Source organism: Neolamprologus brichardi, chromosome 4 (genome assembly GCF_056152115.1).
Source record: "Neolamprologus brichardi isolate AB-2024 chromosome 4, ASM5615211v1, whole genome shotgun sequence".
Lineage (NCBI taxonomy): Eukaryota > Metazoa > Chordata > Actinopteri > Cichliformes > Cichlidae > Neolamprologus > Neolamprologus brichardi.
Genome location: NC_142107.1, coordinates 15,177,413 through 15,186,169, shown reverse-complemented (window position 1 = coordinate 15,186,169; position 8,757 = coordinate 15,177,413).

Sequence of the window (8,757 nt, the reverse complement as noted above, 5' to 3'; positions counted from 1 at the left end):
GCTCCAGCTCCTCCCCAAGATTTGCCATGAATTTTCTCCTTCCTCCACACTTGGGATAATTTTGGAGGATGACTGTCAATTTGGTTAGCTCTTAGCATACATGTTGCATACATCCCAGCGATGCCTCCAGAAATGTTGAACCCCTGAATAGGGAAGGGCATTAACTAATTTAGAAAAAACACAGCCACTGTTCCACTCCTAAGCCAGTATATTTAATGAGAGGGACAGAACCAGCGCTTCCCCTACAGGCTACTCTGAAGATGGATGCTTCTGGAGACTAAATGCTTTTCAAAATAAGATTACCAAAAACTATTAAACTCACCCTCATAAAGTAAATGAGTCAATTAATTAACTAACCTATACAGCGATATTTTACCTCGTGCATTTCTGCAAACATGAGCAATATCTGTATTTTTGTAAAAATAAGTAAGTCGTAGTCATTTATATTATAATTTTTTTAAACAGTCAGTTAAAAATGGATTTTTATGTTTGAACAGGCTTCTGACACTGATAATGCCTTGGGTCTGCTAGGGATGCTGACTGTTCCCAATAAAGCTGTACCCATCTGTCCAAATCCTCTCTATTTTGATCCAGAGTCTACTGATGTTTGTTTCTAAGAGAGATATTTTAATAGGTATTCTCAAGAACCAACATGAAGTACTTTGGTGTTGATGCTTTATACTTGGACTACCACAAAAAAGCCACAAAAGACATTCTTATTCATAGAGTGATGCTTGACTTGGGACAGAAAAGAAGAGCGTTACATCAAATCTGCAAGCTTTTAGAGTTACAAACTTTCAGTGTTTGAATGTAAGTAAATAAATGTCTGCATATATTGTTTTCAGTAATCACATGTAAAACTATGATACCGTGATGCTTTGTCACTTTTTATATGGAAGCAATGCCAACTCGGCAGAAAAAGTCAGTTTTCTGTCATTTGAACCTCATCCACAAATGATGGTACCAAAAATGTCACACTGAACTGACATACTGTCCTCTACGGAAGCGTAGAGCTGCCACCCAGGCAAAAGAAAAATACAAGTGTATCACGTTATAACGTGAAAAGTTTATTGTTCTAACAAAATACTTTTCCTGTTTGTACAATATACTATCATGTTTGTACAATATACTTTTCACGTTTGAACAACATAATATCACGTTATTACAATATACATAATTATCACGTTCGTACAATATATTTATATTGTACGAACGTGATAATTATATTAGTGTGTGTGTATAGTGTGAGCTTGGCAAATACTGATGAGCACAGGACGAATGCATGAATAGGCTTGGACATGGATTGAATCTGCCTTTTGTTTGCTGGGCCTGAGGAGACCCTTTTCCAATAACAACATTCCTGTCTATCCATGACCTGTGTAACCACACTGTTGTGAAGTTATGGCCAATAGTCAAAGACTAGACCTTTAGATTTTCCTAAATTTTATGTATTTCCAGATTGGGGTGCGGGGAGGGAGCTCTTAAATCGGTTTTGATCTCAATGATGTACTTTTATAGTTGTATTTACTGTTGATTTATGCCACTGACAATTGTCTTAACACCTGTTGAAAATTGTAATGAAATGTAACATTGTTTGTACAGTCTAACAAGTCTGTATGGGAAGACAGTTAAAGAGAGACTGACAGAACCAGAAGTCAGATATGAAGGTCCATACAAAAAGGTACTGGCTCTATCCGACCAGCTCTACGGCTGAAATATTACACCATGTCATGCTTTTTCAGTGGCTACAGATCATTTGGGAATTATGACTGATTGAGAGAGCCCTTAAATAGATGCCACACTGTCTTTAAAATGGTACTAAACTCGCAATTTACAAACACAATCCCACTTGAGAATTTGCCTATTTCAGCACAAAGATATATGCTGCTCCAGAGACTGTAATAACATCAGTGACATTTAGCATTTAGCGTGGGAATAACAGTTTAGACCACTAGAGTCAGCAGCATGTTTTCCCTCCTGCTAGGCCCGGTCTTGGCCTACATCGTTGCCTTTAGCTAAATGTCTTTCTTGCAACATGTCCAGCATAGTAATCTTGCTCAATTCTCATTATATCTCCATCATGTCCCTACACTAGCAGGAACAACAGTGCAGTAGTGGCTTTCAGAAAATAAAGGGCAATTAGATTGAACACTGTTTGCATTTTAGAAATTCATTTCCCCTTGGGCTATGTTTCAGCCGAATCAGAAAGCTGAATGAGAGCCGTGTAGCTCAATAGTGAGAGAGTAAGAGTCTGGATTTGTGCGTGCGTGTATGTGTGTCTGCAGAATTTTGAGAGCACTGTTGATTTGCCCAACGGCTGAGTGATTTCCTATGTGAACAGCAATTAAACAAAAGTCTCTAGTGTAGGAATAAAATCAAATCCCACAACGTAAATCCCTAAACTGTGCTTTTTTTTCTTTTTTCTTTTTTTAAAGCTTGCCCTATAGGTATCTCTTAAGGAAGTCTTCCATCTTCCTTTCCCTTTAAGGTTTTTAAATGTTTCCTTGTGCCTTGTCTTCTGGCTGAATGTTTAAAGTGGCTGTGATGTGATTCATAACAACAACAACGACCTCCTTTTGGAAAGTTCAGATTTGTATATTAATTTAACAGAGACCTCTGCACCATGCTTGCTAAACAAGCAAATGCTGAAATTACTAATTGGCTGCTCTGCTAGTGTCTATGCTACAGTATGTTCTCCCACCTCTGGCCATCCCACCAGACCGGCTGGCCTTCCATTATCTTGCTCTTACATGGGCATGCAGGGATCTATGATACATACAGGCATGAGATGTAGCTGCCCAGAGGCCCAAAGAACCATTGCTGCTTTCTTCAAAAAACATAGAAACCGACTTAGCATAAATGTTAGAGCACTGAGGCATCAATCATTACCTCCCAACGCACTTCCAACTGCCTCATACATTAGACATTTTTAATATCTTTAACCTCTCTTTTTTTGGCCAACCTGAACTCAGTAAATGGTTGTAGGAAAAAATGCCAGTGCAGAGAGCATGCACATATCAGGGTTTTTTTTTTAATAGCTGCTGAGGACAGACCAGCTTGTGTCTTGGGATTGCTGATTTATCTGGCAGGAAACCAGGCAAGAGATGAAAGCTTGGGATGTAGCAAGCTGGACAAAATGACTGTGCTCCCTCGTCTCAGTTTAGTCTCTCTCTTCCTCCCTCCTTCTCACTTGTGTTGGACTCTGATGGACTACTGGCCAGGACAAAGATGTCTCTGGGAATGGGGGATTTGGAGTAAGACCACAACGCTTGTTCAAAGCAGGGGGGCAGTGAGGCTTCACATTCTAATGAACACAGAGAGAAATCATAAAACACAAACTGCTTGGCAAGCAGGGTGCTGAAAATCCTTCAAAACGTAATCATTAGTGCCCGAAGGCATTATGTAAAATCAGCAAGCTGCACCACACTCCAGTTCGCAAACCGCTGTCAGCTTTCTGTTACTACTACCGGCACCTGTCAACAGCTACTTAGTTCCTCTGGATGGGCAGCTGATTTATAATGCTCCTGCCTTTTCCGTATTGGCTGCTTGACTTCTGTGATGTGCAGCAGGCGCAGCACTCATTTGGCATTAAACCAGAAAAGGTACTACAGTGGCAGAGATGTTCCATTGAGGTGGCTGGTAATTGATGTACGAGGCCTCGACCATGTTAGGGCTGTGTAGAGCAAAGGAGGAAAGCAATTTGTGTCTCGGCTAGGGGCCCTCTCAACAGCTTCAGTAGGCACTCCAATTTTGCTTTTATTCTTCCCAGAGCTTTTGTCTGAGGATAAATGGCAAGCTGTGAATTTCCTCTCATCACATGGACTCTCTGTTACTCACACACAGTCATGGAAGGGTTGGGCTTTTGAGTGTTTTCAAGGCAGAGTGAATATGAGTGGATTATTTACTTCTGATGTGTGAGTAGGACTCACAATGTCCACACAGCAAAAGAAGAAACGGGTGTGTTTGGGTTTGTAGCAGAGAACTGACTGAAAGGCTGTTTGGGCTGAGAATGACTTGGTTAAAAATTCTGGCATTCAGCTGCATCACTGAAGTGTTTCCATATGCACCTCTGTATAAAGACCCATTTTCCTCAGTATTTTGGATCAACAGCTGGAACAATTGCCTGCATTTGTAGTTTTAGAAAGTAGATCACTGTTGTGACAAAGCGTAGCATTAACAGTAAAGTCAACTCTGAAGAGATTATTTATATATTTTAATATTTATAGCAGCTAAACAGATGGCAACTGATTAATGCAATGATGACAGACTTTTTATTTCAGATATTTTTTTCTTTATGACATTAGCACTAATCATAATTTAGTACTATACAAAGTACTATTAGTCTATACACACTGACAATGCTGTCATCTCCGTTCTTAAAATAGCTTCAGTAATTCTTGCCCACATCAGATCATATGGCTCATCAACTTTGTCTGTAGCTACTGCAGCTCTGCATATCAGGCTGGTTCTTAACAACTGGATTCCTCAGGCTCTCAGACTTCAAAATTGTGAGACTGGGTGAAAAGTCTATCTTTTATCATTATGGAAGTGTACTTCCATGCCTATCCTTAACCATCATGACCTGTTGCATATCCTTTCCAGTTCAATCTCTCTGCCCAGGCAGTTGATAGTCCATTCCTCCTCCCTTGGTGTCCAGCTTCACATACAACTTACCATAAGCCTTTTCCTTTGCCACCTCTATCTTTGCCAGTTTTCTAGCTTCCCAATACTCCTGTCTTTTCTTCAATCTCCCTGACTATCCTACTTTCTCTTCCTTCTTCCTCTTCCTCCTCTCTTTCCTCTGTCTCTCCCTCCTGGGGATACTCTTTAGCACTTCATCCAACGTACTCATCTTTCTCTTTTGACACCCAACTTCAGAAGAGAAGTTGGGTCTCTTCTGGGTCTTATCTTTCTCTTCTGACACCCAACAACTCATGAAGGCTCTAGAGCGGCTCTTCCTCAACCTCCTCCGACCACAGGTACAACATGCCCAGGACCCACTACAGTTCGCATACAAGGCAGATGTCGGAGTGGAGGATGCCATCCTGTACCTCCTAGAGCCCACTCACACCTGGACGGGGGAAAAGGCACGGTCAGGATCCTGTTTCTTGACTTTTCCAGTGCCTTTAATACCATCCGGCCCTGTATGCTCCAGGAAGAACTGAACAGGATGCAGGTGGACCCCTGCCTGGTCGCTTGGATCTCAGACTACCTCACTGACAGACAACAGTACATCAGGTTGAAGGACATCATGTCTGACATTGTGGTCAGCAGCACAGGAGCACCACAGGGAACTGTGCTATCCCCTCTTCTCTTCACCCTGTACACCTCTGACTTCTGCTACAACTCTGAATTATGCCATATTCAGAAGTTTGCAGATGACACAGCCATCATGGGGTGTATCTGGGATAATCAGGAAGAGGAGTACAGAAGTCTGGTGAGGAACTTCGTCACATGGAGTCACACAAACCACCTGCAACTCAACACCTCAAAGACCAAGAACTGGTTGTGGACTTCGGGAGGTCCAGAGAAGGTCCACTGCCGGTTCAGATAGAGAGGGAGGAGGTGGAGGTGGTCAACAAGTACAAGTACCTCGGACTGTGGGTGGACAACAAACTGGACTGGTCATGCAATACAGAGCACCTGTATAAAAAAGCCCAAAGCCGACCGTACTTCCTCAGGAGGCTGAGGTCTTTTAACATCTGCAGGAAGCTCCTGAGGATGTTTTACCAGTCAGTGGTTGCTGGAGTACTTTTCTATGCTGTGGTGTGCTGGGGGAGCAGCACAGCAAAGAAGGACTCATCCAGGCTGGAAAAACTGATCAGGAAGGCTGGATCTGTGGTCGGCATGAAGCTGGACACCCTGGTGTCAGTGGCAGAGAAAAGGACACTAAGAAAATTGCTGGACATTATGGACAATGCTGGGCATCCTCTGCACACGGCCATAAACAACCAGAGGAGTCTGTTCAGTGACAGGTTGCTTCTCCCAAAGACAAGAACCAACAGATGTAAAAACTCCTTTGTCCCACACGCCATCAAACTGTTTAACTCCTCTCTGGAGGGGAAAGGGAGGAGAAACAGGAGGACAAAGGAGGGGGGAACAACTAAGCTGTAGTGCCTCTTCTCTTCACTTCACTGTGCAATACTTTTTGTGCAATACCTTTTGTTAATAGTCAACAGTGCAATAGACTTCAATACTTGAAATGTGCAATTCCCTTGTATTCTTATTCCTATTTATTCTATTTATCCCTTTCGTATATTTTATTTATATATGTCTCTGTATTTATATATGTGTATATATATAATGTTCTGCTCACGTTCTGTAACTTCTGTCGGTGATGTGCTTTTGGAAACCGAATTTCCCAGAGGAACCCACCCGAGGGATTAATAAAGTTTTATTTTATCTTATAACTTATCTAACTTGTGGGATACATGCTCTGACTGTTATGGTCCCAGGGTCGTTGACCTAGAGCTTTCTGTTTTTTCATTGATTTATGCTTTTTGGGGTTTGAGTTTTGTGAGTTAATGTTTCTTCTGCATCTTGAGAAGGACATATGTTTGGGTTTTTTCTTCTTTCATAAAATTGCTTGCTTTGGTTATTCTGTATTGCCTCCCTTGTGATCTTGTGGTATATATTTAGTTTGTCAATAATGTCTCACAACTAACTTGTGCATGGTGCAGTGAGCTCAAGGGGCAGTGCCAGGGAGAGTGAGGTGATTCATTTAACAAGGTCTTCCCTTCTTTATAGTGACATCGGAGACCAGAAGGGAGGACGTGCGTGTGAAGACAGCTTGAAAGCTGACCGTGCTGGGACACTGGTGCTAAAGCAAAGTGCATCTGTGTGTAATGCAAATAAAACTATAAACAACTATCAAACGCTGTGCAGGGTCTGAATTATTCACACTGTAGTTTTCTGCTTTTTCTTTGTGTTTACTTCCCTTGCCTAGTTATGTCTATAATTTCCAGCTGTGCTCCCACCTGGTTCTGCTTCCCTCATTACTTTTTGAGTAGTTATACCTCAGTTCTCCTCTTACCCTGTGCAATGTCCTCAGTACTGTGTGCTACTGTGCACCTTGTTTTCCACAGTCCCTGTTTCCCTCTTGGCTGCATGCTTCCTTACTCTGTGGTTTCTCACTTCATTTTAGTGTTTGCATTCTTACCGTTTGTATTTTTTGTGTTTCTGGACAACTTTGGCATTAAAGTTCTTTTTCTAACTTCACTCAGTGTTTCACTATGGGAATCGACCTTGGCATGACCAACTACGGAAGCTGCAAAGACACCACGTCGGTCTATGGCAGACCTGTCGAGCTGTGCTCAGGGCTCCGCCCCCTCATTCTAACATGGCCAACCAGCCAGTCCTAACTCATTATTGCTTTCTTCCCATGATAAACTACGTTTAGCTCCCTAGCATATCCAAGCTAACTTGATTAGCTGCTTAAGGTGTCCCGTGTAGGAGTACATCACAGAATACAATTTTTCCGGTTCCAGTTTGAATTGTGCTGAGTAAGTCCTTCGAAAGTGTTCAACAGAGTGTAACTTCAGTCAGTTGTATTGTGCAAGTCTGGTTGTTACACAGCTGACAGCCCTATTTGACAATTTTTAGAATTCATATTATGGCAAGAACCAATCAACTAAGTAAAGAGAAATGACAGTTCATCATTACTTTAAGAACTGAAGGTCAGTCAGTCAAAAATTGCTAAAACTCGGGATGTGTCCCCAAGTCCAGTTGCAAAAATGATCAAGTGCTACAATGAAACTGGGCCACATGAGGACCGCCCCAGGAAAGGAAGACCAAGAGTCACCTCTGCTGCTGAGGATAATTTCATCTGACTCACCAGCCTCAGAAATCCCAAGTTAACAGCACATCAGATTAGAGCCAGATAAATGCAACACAGAGTTCCATTAGCAGACACGTGTCTACATCAACTGTTCAGAGGAAACTGGGCAAATCAGGCCTTTTTGGTCAAATAGCTGTTAAGAAACCACTACTTAGGAAAAACAACAAGCAGAAGATATTTGTTTGCACCAAGAAATGCAAGGAATGGTCATTAGACCAATGGAAATCTGTGCTTTGGTCCGATGAGTGCAAATTTGAGATCTTTTGGTTCCAGATCTTTTGGTCTTTTTGCAGTGCAGAAAAGGTGAACGGATGGTCTCTAAAAGCATGGTTCCTACTGTAAAGCTTGGAGGAGGAGGTGTGATGTGGGGTGTGGTGGTGCTTTGCTGGTGACACTGTTGGGGATTTTTTCAAAATTGAAGGCACACTGAACCAGCTACCACAGCATCCTGCAGCAACATGCCATCCCATCCAGCTTGTGTTTAGTTGGACTATCATTTATTTTTCAACAGGACGGTGACCCCAAACACACCGCCATTTGACCAAGAAGAAGAGCGATAGAGTGCTGAGCCAGATGGCCTGGCCTCCACAGTCACCTGACCTAAACCCAGTCGAGATGTTTTAGGATGAGATGGAGCGCAGAAGGAAGGCAAAAGTTCCAACAAGTGCTCAGCATCTCTGGGAACTCCTTTAAGACTGTTGGAAAAACATTTCATGTGAGTACCCCATGAAGCTCATCAAGAGAAACCCAAGAGTGTGCAAAGCATACGTTACATATAGGTTACCTATAGCTTCTGCAACCTCCTTCACCACCTGGTCATGGCGGCAGCAGTAGCGACCTTCTGCAAGGGACTTTGGACAGCTACTCAGCAAGTGTTGTAAGGATCCCCTTCCAGAGCATAACGGGCAAGCTGGTGTGTC